The 18,430-nt window shown below is 40.3% G+C and overlaps 1 long non-coding RNA gene and 1 other non-coding gene across 2 annotated transcripts; both read left to right on the top strand.

Annotated features, from left to right (window-relative positions):
- The first annotated feature begins 2,132 nt into the window (after nucleotides 1–2,132).
- LOC131835000 (small Cajal body-specific RNA 20) lies at nucleotides 2,133–2,262 on the top strand. The gene has a single exon (XR_009355081.1). It is a non-coding gene; the product is annotated as a small Cajal body-specific RNA 20 (non-coding RNA).
- A 6,932-nt stretch (nucleotides 2,263–9,194) lies between these two features.
- Nucleotides 9,195–9,769, top strand: LOC131834266 (uncharacterized). The gene is made up of 2 exons (XR_009354804.1): nucleotides 9,195–9,289; nucleotides 9,445–9,769. It is a non-coding gene; the product is annotated as an uncharacterized LOC131834266 (long non-coding RNA).
- Nucleotides 9,770–18,430: the final 8,661 nt, after the last annotated feature.

Here is an 18,430-nt window from a genome sequence, read left to right as displayed (position 1 = left end):
AGAAATGGACAGACACGTGTTCCAGAAACTGAGGTTAAGAGGGTGACCTAAACCAAAAGTAGCAATGACTTCGGTAGGTGAAGGAAAGTCAGGTTGAAGTGTGGGTTTGGAAATCGGGGAGCCTTGGGGAGAGCAGGCTGGCTGCGGCAGGAGCAAGACCGGGTCGGGCTGAGAAGTAAAGTGGGGGCGGGTGGGGATGAGTGTGGAGCCTAAGATCGTTGGGGGCTGAGATGGCGTTTGATTTGTCTTTGATTTCCCATCGCTGGTACAGAGTAGTGTAGGTTCTTTTAGGAAGTCTGAGTGTAAAGGGAGGAAGAGAGCTGAGCTGTGTGCCGAGTCAAGAGGACTGGTCAAGGCCCCTTTCTGTCAGCTCGTACAGAGGAGGAGACTGGGTACACAAACCTGACATCGAAAGAGAAGAGCAGTGAGGGGTGGAGGAGAGAGCTGTGAGCAAAAACAAGGACTCTAGTCACAGAGACAAAGGAAAGGATGAAGGGTGGGAGAAGGGACAAGCTGTGTGTGTGACATCTTTTGTTTCCTCTTGGGAAAGTGGGAGGCAAGGTTGTCTGTTAAAAATTAGATGGTGGACAAATTGGATAGGAGTTAAGAGAGTGACGTCATTCAAAAGGCCAGTTGCTTAGGTAATTAGATGCGAGAAATGCCTAAAGACAAGCCATAGGAATGGTAAATTTTTGAGGTGCCCTGTACAAGATTTTGTGGGGTCATAGTTCTGCTGAATGGCATCATTTTCTCTAGCAGTAATAAGGTGCTGGTTATCAGAATGCTGAATGCCAGCCTAAGGAGATCTTCTAGGCCACTGGATCCCACGTCCTGCCCACCAGAACCTCCTAGAAATCTTCCCTAAAGCACAGATTCTACAGAATCACTGCCCAGAGATTCAGATCCTGAATCAGTGGCGAGGCCTGGAAAGCTGTGTTTTTAATTAGCTCCCTACTGATCCCCACATAGCCAGGTAAGAGTTGGCAGGTCCAGAAAATGTTTCTTTTTTCCATTTTATTGAGGTACAATTGACAACTAGGAATTATATATATATATATAATATATATATTATATATATAAAAAATATATATATTTTAGGTGTTCAGCTTGATGTTTTGCTATATGTATACATTGTGAAATGATTGCACAATCAAGCTAATTAACAGATCCAATTCCCACGGTAGCTAGAGTCTTTGTGTGTATATGTGTTGACAACATTTGAGATCTACCCTCAATAAATTTCAAGTGTGCAATACAGTATTGTTAACTATATCAGCATGCTGTATGTTAAGGTCTCCAGAATTTATTCATCTTGGATAACTGAAAATTTCTACCCTTTGACCAATAGCTGCCTTTTATACCTCTCCCTAAGCCCTCGTTACTACCATTCTATTCTATGCCTCTGTGAGTTTAACTATCGTAGATTCCACATGGAAGTGAGATCATGCAGTATTTGCCTTTCTGTCTTTTTACTTTGCATATTTTACTTAGCATATAGCTAATTAGCATATGTATTATGTATAATATATAAACAATATATTGCATATATTGTATATATTCATACATATATACAATGGATATATATTCAGAAGTGGGATTCCTGGATGTATGATAGTTTTATTTTTAATTTTTTGAGGACTTTCTATACTGTTTTCCATAATGGCTGTACCAATTTACATTCCCACTACCAGTGTACAAAGATTGCCTTTTCTCCACATCCTCAGCAACACTTACCTTTTGTCTTTTGATAATAGCCATCCTAACAGGTATAAGATGACATCTCTCCTTGTATGTCAAGGAGGTTTCCACCTATGTTTTCTTCTAGGATTTTATGGTTTCAGGTCTTACATTGAAGTCTTTAGTCCATTTTGAGTTGATTCTTGCACATGGTGCAAGACAAGGGCCCAGTTTCATTCTTCCGTATATAGAGACCCACTGCTCCCAACAATATTTATTGAAGAGACTCTCCTTACCCCACTGCGTGTTTCTGAAACTCTTTTGAAGACCAACTGACCATAGATGCACTGATTTATTTCTGGGCCCTCTATTCTGTTCCATTTGCCTATATGTCTGTTTCTATACCAGTACCATACTGTTTTGATTGCTTTGTAATGTATTTTGAAATTGGGTAGGGCCTCTCTCCTGTGGGGCTGGGGAGGTCCCTTTTCTCCTTAGCCAGGGCTGGAGGCCAAGATCAGCCCTTGAGGGTCATTGTCAGGGCTGCCACAAGCTGGCAGCCTTGTTTTCCTGCCTCAGACATCTAGAGTTGCTGGGAGCCCCCAGTTGGTCTATACCAGGCATGCTGACCCCCAGCCAGACTAGGGTCTGAAGTGGCAGCATGGGGCCTCTGGCTCTCTTTAGGTAGTGCCAGGCTCTCATGAGCTGATCCTGAGCTATGTTGCCCTCAAAGTACCTTGGCCCCCTGCCTACCCCATAGACAACACCTAACAAACACACCTAAACAGGTAGTCACGTACCACAAAGATGCCTGTGAGGGAGTAGGACCTCTCACCTCCTGCTGTCCTACTAAACAATTTCTTTGGCCCTGGGGGATATCACTGGGGGAGGAGATGGTGTCCAAAAGAGGGGACTTCTGTTGTAGAAGGGGCATCCAAGGTCACCTAACTCAGGGAGGATCACCATTTTTCCCTGTGTGGATTAGCTTAGGTGTGGACAGCCCTCTCCATCCACCCACTCAGAGCTGTCTCCTGCATGGAGTCCCGTACAGGACTGTGAGGTGTGGAATGGTGAGGAAGAGCTGTGAGTGGGCGCCGGAGAAGGAGGAGCACCACAGGCGTCAGGGCAAAGAGGTCAGACCTGACAGTACACCAGCCACAAGTGCAAGCCCCACTTCTAAGTAGTTAGCTGTATTAACTGGACAGCTTGAGCTCCCCACAGTTGCAAATGGGAAAAGTATTCTGTGTTGAAATGCCTATGTCATCAGCTGGCAAAATAATGTTTTAGAAAAGGTTAAGTTCTCACAGTTTTTCTTCACTAGTAAAAGTTCTGAAAGCATTTTCTTTTGTTCTAAAAGCAATAAACTACTTTCTATGGGCAAAAAAACCTAGGAAATGCGACGCTTTATTGTTTTTATTGCTCAAAACTGTTATGGCTATTTGGGGTCTTCTGTGTTTTATGTAATTAAGATTATTTTTTCTATTTCTGTAAATAATTCCATTGGGATTTTGACAGGAATTGCACTGAATCCATAAATTAGCTTGGGTAGTCTGGACCTTTTAACAATATCCTTCCAATCCATGAACATTAAGGTCTTTTCTTTTATCTGTGTCTGCTTTGATTTTCTTCATCAGTGTTTTACAATTTTCAGTGGACAGGTTTTTCATCTCTTTGGTTAAGTTTATTCCTAAATATTTTGGTCTGTTTGTTGCTATGTGATTAAGACTGTTTCCTTAATTTTCTTTTCAGATAGTTCATTGTTAGTGTAAAGAAACATCACGGATTTTCACACATTGGTTTTGTTTCTTACAACTTTACTAGATTCATTTATTACTTCTAATAGTTTTGTTGTTGTTGAGTCTTTGGAGATTTCTACATATATGATCATGTCATCTGAAAACAGAGGTAAATTTATTTCTTCCATTCTGTTTTGGATGCCTTTCATATCTTTTTCTTTTCTAATTCCTTTAGCTAGGATTTCGAGTACTGTGTTGAATAAAAGTGGCAAAAGTGGGTATCTTTGCCTTGTATCAGATCTTAGAAGAAAAGCTTTCAGGTTTTCTTTATTGACTATGATGTTAGCTGTAGGCTTTTAATATATGGCCTTTATTGTGTTAAGGTTGAGTTCCTCTACATCTATTTTGCTGATAATGTTTGTCCCATATAGATGTTGTCAAATGCTTTTTCTGTGTCTGTTCATCTATTGTGAGATTATCATGTTTATCTTTCATTCTGTTAATATGCTGTGTCACATTGATTTGCCATTATTGAACCATCTTTTCATCCCACAGATAAATCCCACTTGGTCATGGTGTATTAATGTGCTGTTGAATTGGTTTGCTAATGTTCTATTGAGTATTTTAACATCTGAGTTCATTAGGGATATTGGTCTGTGGTTTTCTTTTCTTGTATTATCTTTATCAGGCTTTGGTATTAGGGTATTGCTGGGCTCGTAAATGATTTGGAAGTGTTCCCTGTATTTTTTGGAAGAGTTTTAGATGAATTGGTTTTAATTCTTCTTTGAATGTTTGATAGAATTCACACATTAAGCCATCTGGTCCTGGGATTTTCTGTTGGGGGTTTTTTTTATTACTCCTTCAATTGTCTTATTATTCATCTGTTCAGGCTTTCCATTTCTTCTTGATTCTATCTTGTTATATGTTTCTAGGAGCTTTTTCATTTCTTTTAGGTTATCCAATTTGTTGGTATATAATTACTCATAAAGTTCTCAATGATCTTGTTTATTTCCATGGCATCCATTTAATGTCTCCTCTTTCATTTCTGATTAGATTTATTTCAGGTTTCTTTCTTTTTTCTTAGCCTAGTTAAGGGTTTATCAAATTTTTTTATCTTTTCAAAAAACCAATATTCAGTTTTGTTGATATCCTCTATCTTTATCCTCTGTCTTATTTATTTCTGTTTTATTAGTTCTTTCTATCTACTAACTTGGCGTTTAGTCTGTTCTTTTTCTAGTTCCTTGAAGTGTAAAGTTAGGTTGTTTATTTGAGATCTCCTAACTTCAGTGAGCAGCTTAATGACCATTATTTTGAATTCTCTGTTGAGTAAACTACATATTTCTATTTCATTAGGATTGATTTCAAGAAATTCATATTGTTCTTTTGTTTGGAACATATTTCCCTGTTTCTTCATTTTCCTTGACTCTGTGTTGGTGTCTGTGCATTAGACAAAACAGCCATCTCTCCTGGTCTTCATGTACTGGCCTCATACAGGAGAAGACCCTTACCAATCATCCTAATCAAAGATTCACTTATTCTCTGTTGTCCCCAGGAGACTAGCAAATTCCAGCCCCTCTCCTATGGACAGGCTTTTAGAAGCCACGTCCTCAGTCAACAGCTAGAAAAGTCAGGGTGCTGGATGTGCAGTCTAATTCCTTCCACAGAGAAGCTGGGGGCTGGGTTTTATCAGCTGCTCACTCTGTGCTGAGCCAGGGAGAGGAGCTGCAAGAAGTGCTTGCACGCCCATTCAGTTTAGTTTTGTTGGGATATTTTCTCACTCTCCCAGTACACACAAAGCAGAAACATCACAGGGAACAATGGTCATGGGTGTAGTTACTGTACCTTTACCTGACTCATCTGCACCCTAGAATATTTGTGCGTAGAAAAGGAAAAACTAAATTATTAAGGATCTAGAAGCTCTGATTTGGGAAATTGCTCTGAATTTTGTGTAGAGGACTTTCTGCCCTCTGGAGGGAGGAAGGGTACTGATGGAAGATACTCAAGTAACTGCCCTTGGAAACTGACCTATGAGCAGCACAGAAGATGAAGGAGAAGAGGGACATCAAGCAGAGAAATGAGGAGGTACAGACAACTCCTGATTATTTGTGGGATTCTTCAAGGAACCTGAGAAGACATTGCAAAAGAGGAGCTTAAAGGGCTGGTATGCTTACTGATGACGCATGTAGGAGCTCAGAATACTGGGAATATCACTATAAATATGAAGATTTTAGATTTTTGTAGAAAAAATATTTAAGTTATTTAAAGAATAAGCTGTATCAAACTTGCTTAATTTCCTTCATTTATTAAAAAATAAAGTTATTATATTCATAAAACAAGAGAATGCTATTGTCTGTATATTTAATTTTAAGAAATTATTTGAGCAAGTTTTTCATCCTTTTCATCAGGATAAACATTGAAAATGTAGGTCGTTTCACAGCTGGTTATATATTCTTTTTCCAAAGACTATTATCCACTGACTTACAGTGAAAATTTCTGCTAAATGTGCTACAAAGTGCCGCCTTGTCTCTCTCCCATTCTTCTCAATCCTTATTATATAATTTAAGGTCATGAATATTCCATTTGAAGGTTTATTTCCATCTGTTCAGTACCATCCATATCTACTAGCCTAATTATATCATTTATATTTTAAACATCTAGAAATCAACTCTATAACAAAAATGTCTAAGAAGTAATAATCTCATGTACCATTAGCTTTTTTTCTCTTTACAATTCTTAGTCAAGTCTAAAATGAACGCCTCCCCTTTGAAGAATGGACCCCTACAGCCCCTCAGCCTTCTTGTCTACCATGTGACAGATTTCTATCCAGGCCACATTAAACTCCACTGGTTCCTAAATGGACAGGAGGAAAACAGCTAGGGTATGTCCACCAACCTGATCTGTAATAAAGACTGGATCTTCCAGATCCTGGTGATGTTGGCAATGACCCTCCCTTCAGCAGGGAGATGGCTGGGCCTGCCAAGCAGAGCACCCCCTGGATGGTCCTGTCACTGGGGAGTGGAGGGAGTTATTCCCTGATGACCGTGTGGGCTCCAAATTCTGAAGAACAGGGGATGTTCTAGCTCTGGGGTGCACTCATCTTTGTGTGTACACCGTTGTCATATCTATCCCCATCTTTTTCCTAGAGAAGTCCCTGAGAATAGTTCAGAGCTGTGGCTGCAGAGGCTTGGCTACTCTGACCTATAGGATGCTAAGGATTCATAATCTCTGCTCGGCTCAGAAAACGTAGGAAACTCAGACACCTTCCTGAATTACCCTCACACATGGGAACTGTTCTCTGCCTCGGTCTTTTAGCTTAGTTATTTTGAGAGGCAGCTACCAGAATTAGCATGTGTGTCCTTTTTGAAGTCACAGTCTAATTTCCAGAACTTGGGGGTCTTTTCTAAATTTCCCCTTTCTCCAAGATATGTATCTCTCATAGCCTTCATATTGATATTCTAGAATCAGACAGTACCTGAGGCGGAGGGTGGGACTGACCCTTAGTCTGTGTTTCCCAGAGGCACACTGATTCTTTTTTTTTTTTTTAAACTTTTTTTTAAAGATTTTATTTATTTATTTGACAGAGAGAGAGATCACAAATAGGCAGAGAGACAGAGAGAGAGATGAGGAGAAGCAGGCTCCCCGCCGAGCAGAGAGCCCAATGTGGGACTCGATCCCAGGCCCCTGGGATCATGACCTGAGCCAATGGCAGAGGCTTAACCCACTGAGCCACCCAGGTGCCCCGGCACACTGATTCTTCCCAGAGAAATGCTGGTTAGAATCTTGGGCTTTGTGCTGGGGCTCAGCTTCCTTGTAGTGGGTATCTTAGTGCCCATGAGGATCAAGAAAAGTAAGGAAACCTGAGAAGTGGCTGAGGTTTGCTTTCCTGGAGCCCACTGAATCAGATTGTCAGGGAGCAGAAAGGCCTGGCGGGAGAGAGAAATCCCTAGGCTGGAATCTTATCCCAACCGGACACATGGGGGCTGCAGATACTCAGGTCATGCCCGAGTTCAGTTAGTAACAGATGAGTCCAACCAGCCCCTGCCTTACTTCAGGCTTCTGATCATGACAATGGAAATGAGATGGGAACGTTTACCTAACTAACATATTTTTAATGGCTAATTACATCCCCTTTTCTCCTTTCACTTTCACATAATGAGGATCTTGAAAACCAATTAATACTCTGGCTTTGTTTTTCTTTGGGGATGGGTTGCAAAAAGTCTTTTCATTGCACCGTGACTCTGAAGCTTCTACTGGGAAGAGGGTCTCGGGCCTGAACCTCTCTTTCAACTTCAGCCCGTTAGCAAGTATGGAAAATGAACGTTACTTCGCTCCGTTGATGAAGGAAGCCCAGAGAAACTCTTATTTTTCATCAGGCTAAGCCTCGGTCTCTCAGCAAAGTTTTCTTTCCTGAGACTTAGAGAAAGAGAGGTCAGCAACCTGAGATAACTATAATTTTTCCTGTTCCCTCCACAGGGCTCCTGATCTGACCTGAAGACAAGCATGTGCCCTGGAACAAGAATTTTTCTATCTTTCCTCAGTCCCAGAGGCAGGTTCTGGGACAGACTTCGGCCTCCCAATGGGATGTTACTGCCAAGTAATTGCTCTGAAACTAGCTTCTATAGTTGTTCTCTTTGATTCCATGCACACTTTCTCTCAGGGCCTGTATCCAAGTTCCCTTTTGGAGTTCCATAAATAATAAAAAGCCATTGTTCTTGTCTGTTTTAAGAATATTCCCCAAGCCATCTCTGCCATTGCTTTTGTTTGAGGGTTTTGGTAAAAAGACTAGGAGTTCATGAAGAAGTTCATTGTTGTGTATACACAGGCAAGAAGGAAACCCCATAAAGGAGATATCCTGACTCTAGGGAAAGGTGGCAGCTTGGACATGGACCTCCTCTGAATTCACCCTCTATCTTTGTCTGCACAAAGATAGTGATTTATGTTTGTTACCTTTATCCCTGTAGGTCTGGAACCATTCTTAGTTATTCTAGGATGAGCAGACAGCGAATTTCATGTTATATGACCTATATTCACACAGCACTGATTCAATATATAACTTAAGAAGAGCGTATTTTACCATTACCATTAAAAAATCAAATTAAGTGGTGCCTGGTGGTTCAGTTAAATGAACATCTGACTATTATTGTGGCTCAGGTCACAGTCTTGGTCCTGGGACAGAGTCCTGCATCAGGCTCACAGCTAGCAAGGATATCTGCTTAAGGATTCTCTCTCTCCTTCCTCTGCCCCACCCCTAAAATAAATAAATCTTTTTAAAAAAGAAATCAAATTAAGATCAGAATTTAAAATTGGAAATATAATGTAATAAACTTAAATAAATCCTTTTCTTTGCACACCATGATGAATAGTTTTTGACCAAACAAGGCTTAGCCTTTTTAATGCAACAAGTTATAGAAGACACAGGCTTATGCCTTAAGTGTGTAGTCATCAGACCATCCAGGCCTCCTGTCTCAGCAATTCACACAGTGTTAAAATGCTCAAAGCAGTCGATGCAGTTCTCTTTTTTAAACATTTTTTTTTTTACAATCCAAAGTCATTTGGGGTTTTCTGTTTTGTATGAAATTATTTTGAAAGTCGAGGTAAGGTCTAAGTGGTCCTTTTTGCATAAAATATAGATTACTTATTACCCCTGGAGCACATCCTGAGCGCTCAGAAGAACTCTGACACGCTGAGGTGGTGCCTCCTCTCTCCTTAGCTCCTTTCCAGCCGCTTCTGCATCTCGTTCGCCTCCCCCGGTCCCCGCCCCTTGTCGGTTCCCGCTGCTCACTCCTCTCCGGCTGCTCCCCTCCCATCATGCCCCGCGTGGGACCAGCTTCCCCCATTTCCGAGAGAGGTGGAGACTGAGGGTTACTGAGCCCAGAGTAAGCATAGCTGGGGGCTGCAGAAGGGACTGGATGATTAAGTGAGGGCCCTGAGCATGGCGAATCCACCGTCACTCCCATAACCTGTTAGGTGCGCGCATTGCTCTATTTAACCCTCATAATTCAAGGTGTTTTCTTTTCCTTTTCTATTCCAGGTACCTCTGCAGTGGCCACTGTGAGCCAGGCGGTGAGAGGAAAATGAGGCCGGGTAGGGCATGGAGGAGCTCTGAATCCAGTACTTATTACTTCCCTTTCTGGTGGAAGGAGAAGGGGTGGAAGTGAAACAGCTCAGCGGGGCTCAGCCAACCAGAAAACGTCAGGAGGGACTTCTCGGTGCCTGGGAAAGAGGCGAGAACCGACATGGCTGAGAAAATCCTAACCTATGTGGGGTTCAGGGATAAGAGGAAGAGAACAAAAGTGGAGACATGATAATCACCTTCCTTTTAATGGGATCAATTGGAAATACATCTATGAAATTGATCCGAGACTATTTTTTATCTGTAGTAACTTTTGTGAATGGATAATTTTCTTCATAATTTTATGTTGATTTTTTGTACCATATAAGAACCCACTTGCTTATTTTTAAGTCATGTTATATTTTACCCTTTCGTTCCTTTGATAATCTTGGAGGACTCTGATGTTTCCAGACATGGAATCAAAATGCAAAAAATACTATTTCACTTCAATTACTATTTTTATTTCTTCTTAAAATTTTTATCTTCTTTATACAAGATTTCTCTAATATTTTACTACTTAGTCTAAAATTAACTCTGCTTTATAAATTTTATTTTTTTAAATAAATTTATGTATGGGCGCCTGGGTGGCTCAGTGGGTTAAAGCCTCTGCCTTGGGCTCCGGTCATGATCCCAGGATGCTGGGATCGAGCCCCACATCGGGCTCTCTGCTCAGCGGGGAGCCTGCTTCCCCCTCTCTCTCTGCCTGCTGCTCTGCCTTCTGTGATCTCTGTCTGCCAAATAAATAAATAACAATCTTTTTAAAAAATAAATAAATTTGGTGGCGCCTGGGTGGCTCAGTGGGTTAAGCCTCTGCCTTCGGCTCAGGTCATGATCTCAGAGTCCTGGGATCGAGCCCCGCATCGGGCTCTCTGCTCGGCAGAGAGCCTGCTTCCTCCTCTCTCTGCCTGCCTCTCTGCCTGCTTGTGATCTCTCTCTGTCAAATAAATAAATAAAATCTTTAAATAAATAAATTTATTTAGAACTGTAGTAAAAGCCCTTGGTACTTACTAACAATATGATAGAACTTATATTGTTAAAATTAATTGTGTATTGTAATTATTCAACTGTTTTTCTGTTTTGAATTAGCTTTGCAGTATAATAATGAACATTTCTTGATTCCTTACTATGTGCAAGGCTTGGTTTTAAGAGATTCACAGAGTATTATCCCAGTTAGATTTCCCAATAAACCAATGACATAGGCTCCATAATAACCTCTGTTCAACACAAGAGGAAACTAGTGAGTTAAAAAAAAAAAAATCAGGAATACATATCAGGAACCACCTGTAAGTGAGCAAGGGATCCTTTGGTTTTTACAAATTCTGCCCCCCCACAAAAAATATTGAAATGCAAAGAAAGGATGGACCCCAGAGCTTAAAGGTAGGGAGTCTAATCCCCCTAGATCTTCAACACACTTTTGAGAGTTTGCTCTGTCTCAGAACATGTCCGTGCAAGGCGGATGGCATTCCACCATGGAGTGGGAATGATATTCCTTGAGATTTGTTCCTAGGGCAGAAAGTATATTAAAAAATCAAGCCTTATGACTCACAGTTGCTCAGAAAGAGGATCCCTTTCCTTATACTGTCTTCAGTGAATCGTATACCTTAAAGAATCATGTGCTTTACACCATACTTCTCTATGGTGTAACTCTCTATGGAGTAACAATTCCTGCTTATTGGTTCCTTTTTCAGAATCTGGCCACAGTCAAGGGCTATAGAAGGCAATCCAGGCTCATTTTTAGTATTTTAATATTATAGTATATAGTATATAAATTAATATATTAATACATCTTAGGGGTGGGGCCCATTGAGTGAGAGCTGCTCTTACTGCAAGTGTCTCAGCCCCCATCCTTTCCCAGGCTCCAGGATGGTGGTCTTGAGGATCACTGAGGTCCCAGGGATGGCAGCCCTCATGATGTCCTTGGTGATGCTGAGCTCCCCTTTGGTTCAGAGCAGAGACAGCCTAGGTAAGTGCAGAGCTGCTCCTCTGGGAGAATCCAGCTCAGGAGTACGACCTTATCCCAAGGTCGTATCCCTAAGGAAAACCTTAGGAAGTTTTCCATGTGGGCCCAGTCCCTGAGAAAGACTTTAAGGCTCTGACATCGTGCAAGCACTGCTATTCTCACCAGAGAGAGAAGGAGATGAGGGTGTGCATGTGATTGGGACAATGGTACCTGGTGGTCTGGACTGGTTTTGGAGGGACAAGGTTCTCATAAATGTCATCAAAATGACATTTCAACATCCATCAAAGATCAGAAAAGGGGGCACCTTGGCTCAGTGTGTTAAGCCTCTGCCTTCGGCTCAGGCCATGATCTCAGGGTCCTGGGACTGGGTCCTGCATCAGGCTCTCTGCTCAGCAAGGAGCCTGCTTCCCTCTCTCTCTCTCTTCCTGCTTCTCTGCCTACTTGTGATCTCTCTCTGTCATATAATAAATAAATAAATAAATAAATAAATAAATAAATAAAACCTTTTTAAAAAAATCAGAAAAGGGGAAATAAGGGTTAGTCTGCATTGTCCAAGATCTGAAGATCACTGTGTAGAATCAGTGCTCCAGGTAAGGGTCCCTTCCATAGAACCAGGCAGGAACTGTCACTGGAACCAGTGAGGAGCCAATGATGGCCAGAGCAGCAGAGGAGAGTGATGAGGGCAAGCCATGGTTAAGGCCCATAGGGTCCATACTGCAGCTGGCCACATCCCCACAGCCCCCATGTCCAGAACTCCCTCATCCAGCACATTAGGATGGGGCCAGAGAGGAAGCAAGAAACAGGAAGTGGCATCCTCCTCAAGCTGCCCATTATGCATAATTTTATATTATAACTTCTAGGTTTCTGTATCACGTCCTCATAGTACCTCTTAATTTCTAGTTTCAGTTTACCACCAAGGCCATGTGTAATAGAATGGTGAGCAGTTTATGTTAAAACTCTCCATCTGAGGGCACCTGGGTGGCTCAGTGGGTTAGGCCTCTGCTTTCAGCTCAGGTCATGATCTCAGGGTCCTGAGATTGAGTCTCGAATTGGGCTCTCTGCTGGGCAGGGAGTCTGCTTCCCCTCTTCTCTCTCTCTCTCTGCCTGCCTCTCTGCCTACTTGTGATCTTTCTCTGTCAAATAAATAAAAAAAAACAAAAAACAAAAAACTCTCCATCTGAAACAGATACTCATCCATATCCCCATACTTTGCTCCAGCCCCAGAGACCCTGCAGGAGACATGACATTAATTGACAGTTGAGATTCAGACATCAGTAAACCAGCTAACGTGCTGGGATCTGCAAAGATGGTTGCAGGTACCCCTGAAAAAATATGGGGGGAATAAAGTAAAAATAAAGTAAAAAAAAAAAAGGTAAAGATAAAGTTAAATAAATAAATAAATAGAATTAAGAAAACTTAAGGTGGAGGACTAGTGGATGGGGTACAGTATGACGTAGTAGAAAAGAAGACATGAAGTCACTAAAGGCTTAACTTTACTATGGGAAACTCCTGCAAAACAGGACAATGGATCTTTTCTGCTGTCTGGAGGAGGAGAGGAAACCTGGGGGTCAGAGTCCAGAAGTGGTCAGAATTCTGGGTAAAACAAAAGGGGGTGAACTAAGGAGATTCACAGCAGGATGGAGAAAGTGAGATGAATAGTTCCAAGTAAATCAACCCCATGGCCCATGGTGACACCAACCATCCTTGTGTCCTCAACCCCATGCTGTAGGCTAGGGAAGTACCCGGGCAGAGCAAACACTCTCTAAGCCCGACAGGCTCAGGAGCTGCAATAACTACATCCACATTACAGGTCCAAGGTATGTGCTCCTAGGGAACTGAAGATACAGAGACTGAGGAAAGGCCCGGGAGTCACAGAGAAGGCACCAGAAATGTCTAATACACATAGGTATTTTTTGGTCCTTGGAATTACTTAGAAAGGATGCTCTGTAGGGAGGAGTCTCAGAGAAAACCAGGGCCTATAGACCATCCAGTGTGGGGATTAAATTGTCACCATACATCAATTTTCAGCATTTATTGAGTACTTTCTATGTATGAGGCCCTTCGCAGGTGCGAAGTGCGAGTAGGATCACAGACAGGCAGGGATTGGAGGGGTCTTTGGGGACATCGATCATTGGTGTTGAGGGGCACAGACATTCAGAGGCACTGGAGCTTTAAAGTAGATCTGTTGCTGGGCATTCCCCTATATCCTCTTCTGTCTCATAAGGGTTGTCACCTGCAATACAACAAACACAGTGGGGTTACAACTCCCTATTTAACTTTGCATCCTCAATACCTAAAGACCAGGTTTTTAGGTCCCCCTGGGCCCCAAAGAAGGCCTCTGGGATATTGGTGATGTTCTACTCCCTGACCTAGGTACTAGTTACATGGGTGTTAGTTGATAATCACTGGCTGTACATTAATGTTTTATATATTCCTTACGTATATCTGCTCATTCACAGTAAAAGGGTTTAAAAAGAGAGCCAAAGAAGGATATTAGTAATTTGAGGCAAAAAAAAAAAAAAAAGGAACCAATGAATCAAGCAGAAATATTGAGTTTTAATAATGGTTTTTTTGAGAATTTTTTTGTCTTTGAAGTTCTTACAGACATTTCATCTCCTTTTACTCTTGTTTAAACAAGAGGAAACATAAAAGAAAAACTGTGAGACATGGAGGATCAATGCGGACATCCTGACGTCTTGTTAACCAACCCCCCACTAGGAAGTGGGGGAAATAGTAAAAGGAGATGAAATGTCTGGAAAAAAGAATAGATTTCTAGGCTTTATAGAAAGATGAAATAACTTAGTTTGACATGGTACATTGATGAAAAATAGAGTTTTTAAAAAACATGTCTCCTTAAAAAGCACATATTTAATACATTATAAGAAAACTGTAAGAACTTCAAAGACAAAAAAATTCTCAAAAAAACCATTCTCAACACTTGCAGAGTGAGCAGTTCCACTGATAAAAAAACAAGAGCAGATCGATCTGGAAAAGAATTAATAAACATCACTCCTATCAAGAGCAGCACTTAATGGGATGTCACTTGCATAGAACTGAAGAAAAATAACTTTCAATCCCAAAATATATACCCACAACACACAGTCATTTTAATATATGAATACTTTCAAATATTTCAACCTTAGATGCTTTGCTATTTAAAAAAAAAACTTTTAAAATACTTTTTAGATAAATTTTAAAAGACTTTATTTATTTGACACACTTTAAAAATACTTTTTATAATTTTTTAAAGAGATTTTATGTTTATCTGAGACACACACACACACAACACAGAAAGAGAGAGATCACAAGTGTGAGGAGATGCAGAGGGAGAAGCAGGCTCCCTGTTGGGATGGGAGCCCAATGTGGGACTCAATCCCAGGACCCTGGGATCATGACCTGAGCTGAAGGCAGATGCTTAACTGACTGAGCCACCAAGGTTCCCCTAAAATACTTTTTTAAAAAGCACCCCCCCAAAAAGAGAAACACATCTAAGAGAAGTGTGGAAAATAAGAAAGATCAAATAATTTTAAAAAGTTATTGTTCTCTTAAAAAGCAGAGGCTAAATTTTTTTTAAAGTAAGAAAAATGTGGCATGCCTGGGTGGCTCAGTCAGTTAAGTGCTGGCCTTTGGTGGGGATCATGGTCCTAGCGTCCTGGGACTAAGTCCCACATCAGGCTCCTTGCTCAGCAGGGAGCCTGCTTCTCCCTTTGCCTGCTACTCCCCCTGCTTGTGCACTCTCTCTCACTCACAAATAAATAAAATCTTTTTTAAAAAAGAAAAATGTATTTAAAATGAACGAAAACTAAAAATGTGATTAATATTAACACAAAAGAAATCCTAGGTAGTGATAATAGGGAGAAACGAAAAACACTGCAAAGTGCTTGTCTCCTTTGTGGGGCAGGAAGAATAAAGGGATTTATCAGTGTTCTAATTGATGTAATTAGAGCATTAAGATAAACCATTTCATGAGTACATTTAGAAAATACAACTTTTTTAGTAACAGAATTTGGCCTAGCCTTTAGGAAAGAGAGATGAGAAAAATGAACAAGAAAAAGTATATTAAATAAAACATTTTAATAATATGATAGTAAATTTTTAACTTAATAGTAATTGCAATTAATTGAATGAGCTAACCAACCAATTAAAAAGAAGAGCCTCTCAAATTGTACCTTCTACATAGTCTAACAAAGTCAGACAGAATACATGAATACTGAAGGTCAAAACCAAATAATGGAAAAAGACACTTCAGGCAGATAAACAAAGATAACTGATATAACAAATCACACATCTGCCAAAAGAGAATTAAAGACAAGTGGAAAAAACTAGAGCAAGAAACTGCAATGAATATGAACATATATTTCCCTGAAAATAAAACCTCAAAATACAAGAGCAACAAATGACAGAAATATGTGGAGGAAGACTCTAAATATTAAAACTCTTCAAATTAAACTGCAGATTTTAACATATCCTCAAAAACTAAGCGCAGAAGCAAAAAGAAAGTAAACAAAGATATAAAGATCTAAATAATACAAATAAAAACAAAGATCTAAATAATACAAGTAAAAGGCTCAAATAACTACATAGAGATTTCTACAACCAACAACATGCACATGGTTTTCAAGCTCACGTGGCACATCTATGAAAACAACATGCATTAAGCCACAAAGAAAACCTCAGTGTGTTCAAATGAATATCAGATTATGAATATGTTCTTTGGCTATAATGCAATTGAATTCTAAACTGATGAAAAAGAATAAACAAATGAACTCCATATACCCCAAACATACAATTAAATAATGCTAGGAATAAAAATCTAAATGATGGAACACTCAGTACTCAGTGACAACCTGTATATCAAAAGTAGTGCCTAGAAGGAAATGTCTAGCTTTTAAACAAATGTATTAAGAAAGGAAGCCTAAAAACAAATGTGATAGTCATTTCCATTAAGAGAATGGGAAAGTAGAAAAAGAGCAAAAGAAAAAAATGTAAATAATAAAGACAGTGAATTAGAATTCAGTGAACTAGAGAACAAAAAGTAGGGAAGATAAACAAAATCAAAGTTTGATTCAGTGATAGACTCATCTGGCAAAACCGTTAAGGAAAATGTAGGAGATTCAGAATGAAAAGGAGAAACAACTATATACACAGACATTTTTAAATGAAAAAAAGTTTGTTATGATCAACTCTATTGCAATAAATCTGAAAATTTAGATTAGATGGATACACTTCTAGAAAGATAAAAAGGTCAGAACTACGGGGAGTAGTAGAAACCTGAAATAGAGTCAGGAGCATCAAAGACACCGGCTTGGAAAGCAAAGAACACCTTCCCAACAGCGCCTGTCCTAACGTGGCAGCTAGGATATTTCAAAAACAAATCGTTCCTCTCTTGTACATGTCATTCTAGAACACAGAAAAGAACAAAAGCTTTCCAAATCATCTTATGAGGCCGATGCACCTTTATTTTTAAAGCCAGCTAAGGATAGTACAAGAGTAGAAAATTATGGATTAATGTCAGCCATGTCACTGAGTCCAACAATGTATTACAAGCATGATTCATTTCCACCAAATAAGATTTGTACTAGGACAGTGTAAGTGCATGACTATTCGTTTTTTTATTGAAATGTCAGTGCCTGCCTGACGTTAAGCTTCTGATTGCCAAGGCATCCATCTCAAAGATATCCATCTAAAGGAAACATATTGCCTGATACACAACTAGATAAAGAATAAAGAGTCGGGCTGCACCCCCTTGCCCTGCCCCCATGAAGTTCCCCTTTTAGAAAGTCTTGGGTGACCTAGATAACAAACTGCTTGAGTGACCCTGCTTTTCCCTTCTTGCGCTTTAACTCCAGTTCTTACTTTTTAAATTCACCAATAAAGCGTGACCCTGTGAAATCTGAGGAACCCCTTCCTCAACCCCAATTATGGCAGATCCCCAGATCTCTCCCACCCCCTACAACTTCACTGTGTGGCTCTGATCAGGCCACGTACCCTCCAGGACTTGTGAGAAATAAATCAATATATCTTGTTTTTCTCAAAGGTCCCTGATGGCTGTTGCTGAGGAGTGTCCTGCAGTCATAAGAACCATAAGGGCCTGTCTGAGAAATGCCTGTAGGGATTCTCCCCAGGTGAGTTCTCCAGGCATTCTTAGCTGGTCACATCACCATGGAGAGGCTGAGACCACACAAAACACCTAGCTAGGAATGCATTGAAATCTCAATGTCAGAAAATCAATAATATGATAAAAAAAAAATTAGTAAACCAGAAAAAAGAACATTTGTATTAATTTCAACTGAATTCAACTCAATAACTGCATAAACAATTTGATCAATTTTACCATATGGCAAAGCTTATTTACCAAAAATCTATAGCATATATATTTATGGAGAAATTAAATGCATTCCCTTTGAGATTATGCAAAAGGTAGGATGTCCTTTAATAATTACACATGTTTAACACAGTATTAGAGGTTCATAGACATCACTATGACAACAGAAGAAAATCAAGGTTATGAAGATTGTCAGGGAGCAATAAAATGACTGCAGAAGACCTATATAATCTACATATTGGATAAAACTGAGCTTCTGGAGTCCCAAGGGCTGAGTTCAAATCCAGACTCTGTACCTTTCAAACTGGGTGATTTTGGACAGGCTCCTTCACCCCCTTCATGTCTGCTTCCCCTCTGTATGATGGGGAAATAATGGTACCAACTTCCAGACATAAGTAACTGAATACATAAGAAGCATATAGAATAGGGCCTGTTAAGTAGTAAGCAACTCAGCCAACGGTCTTATCATTGTATTGTTTTCCTCTAGCCGGTGATTCGGAAATAACAAAGTGCTCAAAGAATGCCTGTTGAAGTGCTTCTCCTTCTCATCCACCACCCCACCCCCGACACTGGACTGCCTCCTCTTTTGCACTGTGTCCCTGGTACCAGCTCTGGAAAAC

Source organism: Mustela lutreola, chromosome 6 (assembly GCF_030435805.1).
Source record: "Mustela lutreola isolate mMusLut2 chromosome 6, mMusLut2.pri, whole genome shotgun sequence".
Lineage (NCBI taxonomy): Eukaryota > Metazoa > Chordata > Mammalia > Carnivora > Mustelidae > Mustela > Mustela lutreola.
This window is presented reverse-complemented; position numbering and strand designations above follow the sequence as displayed.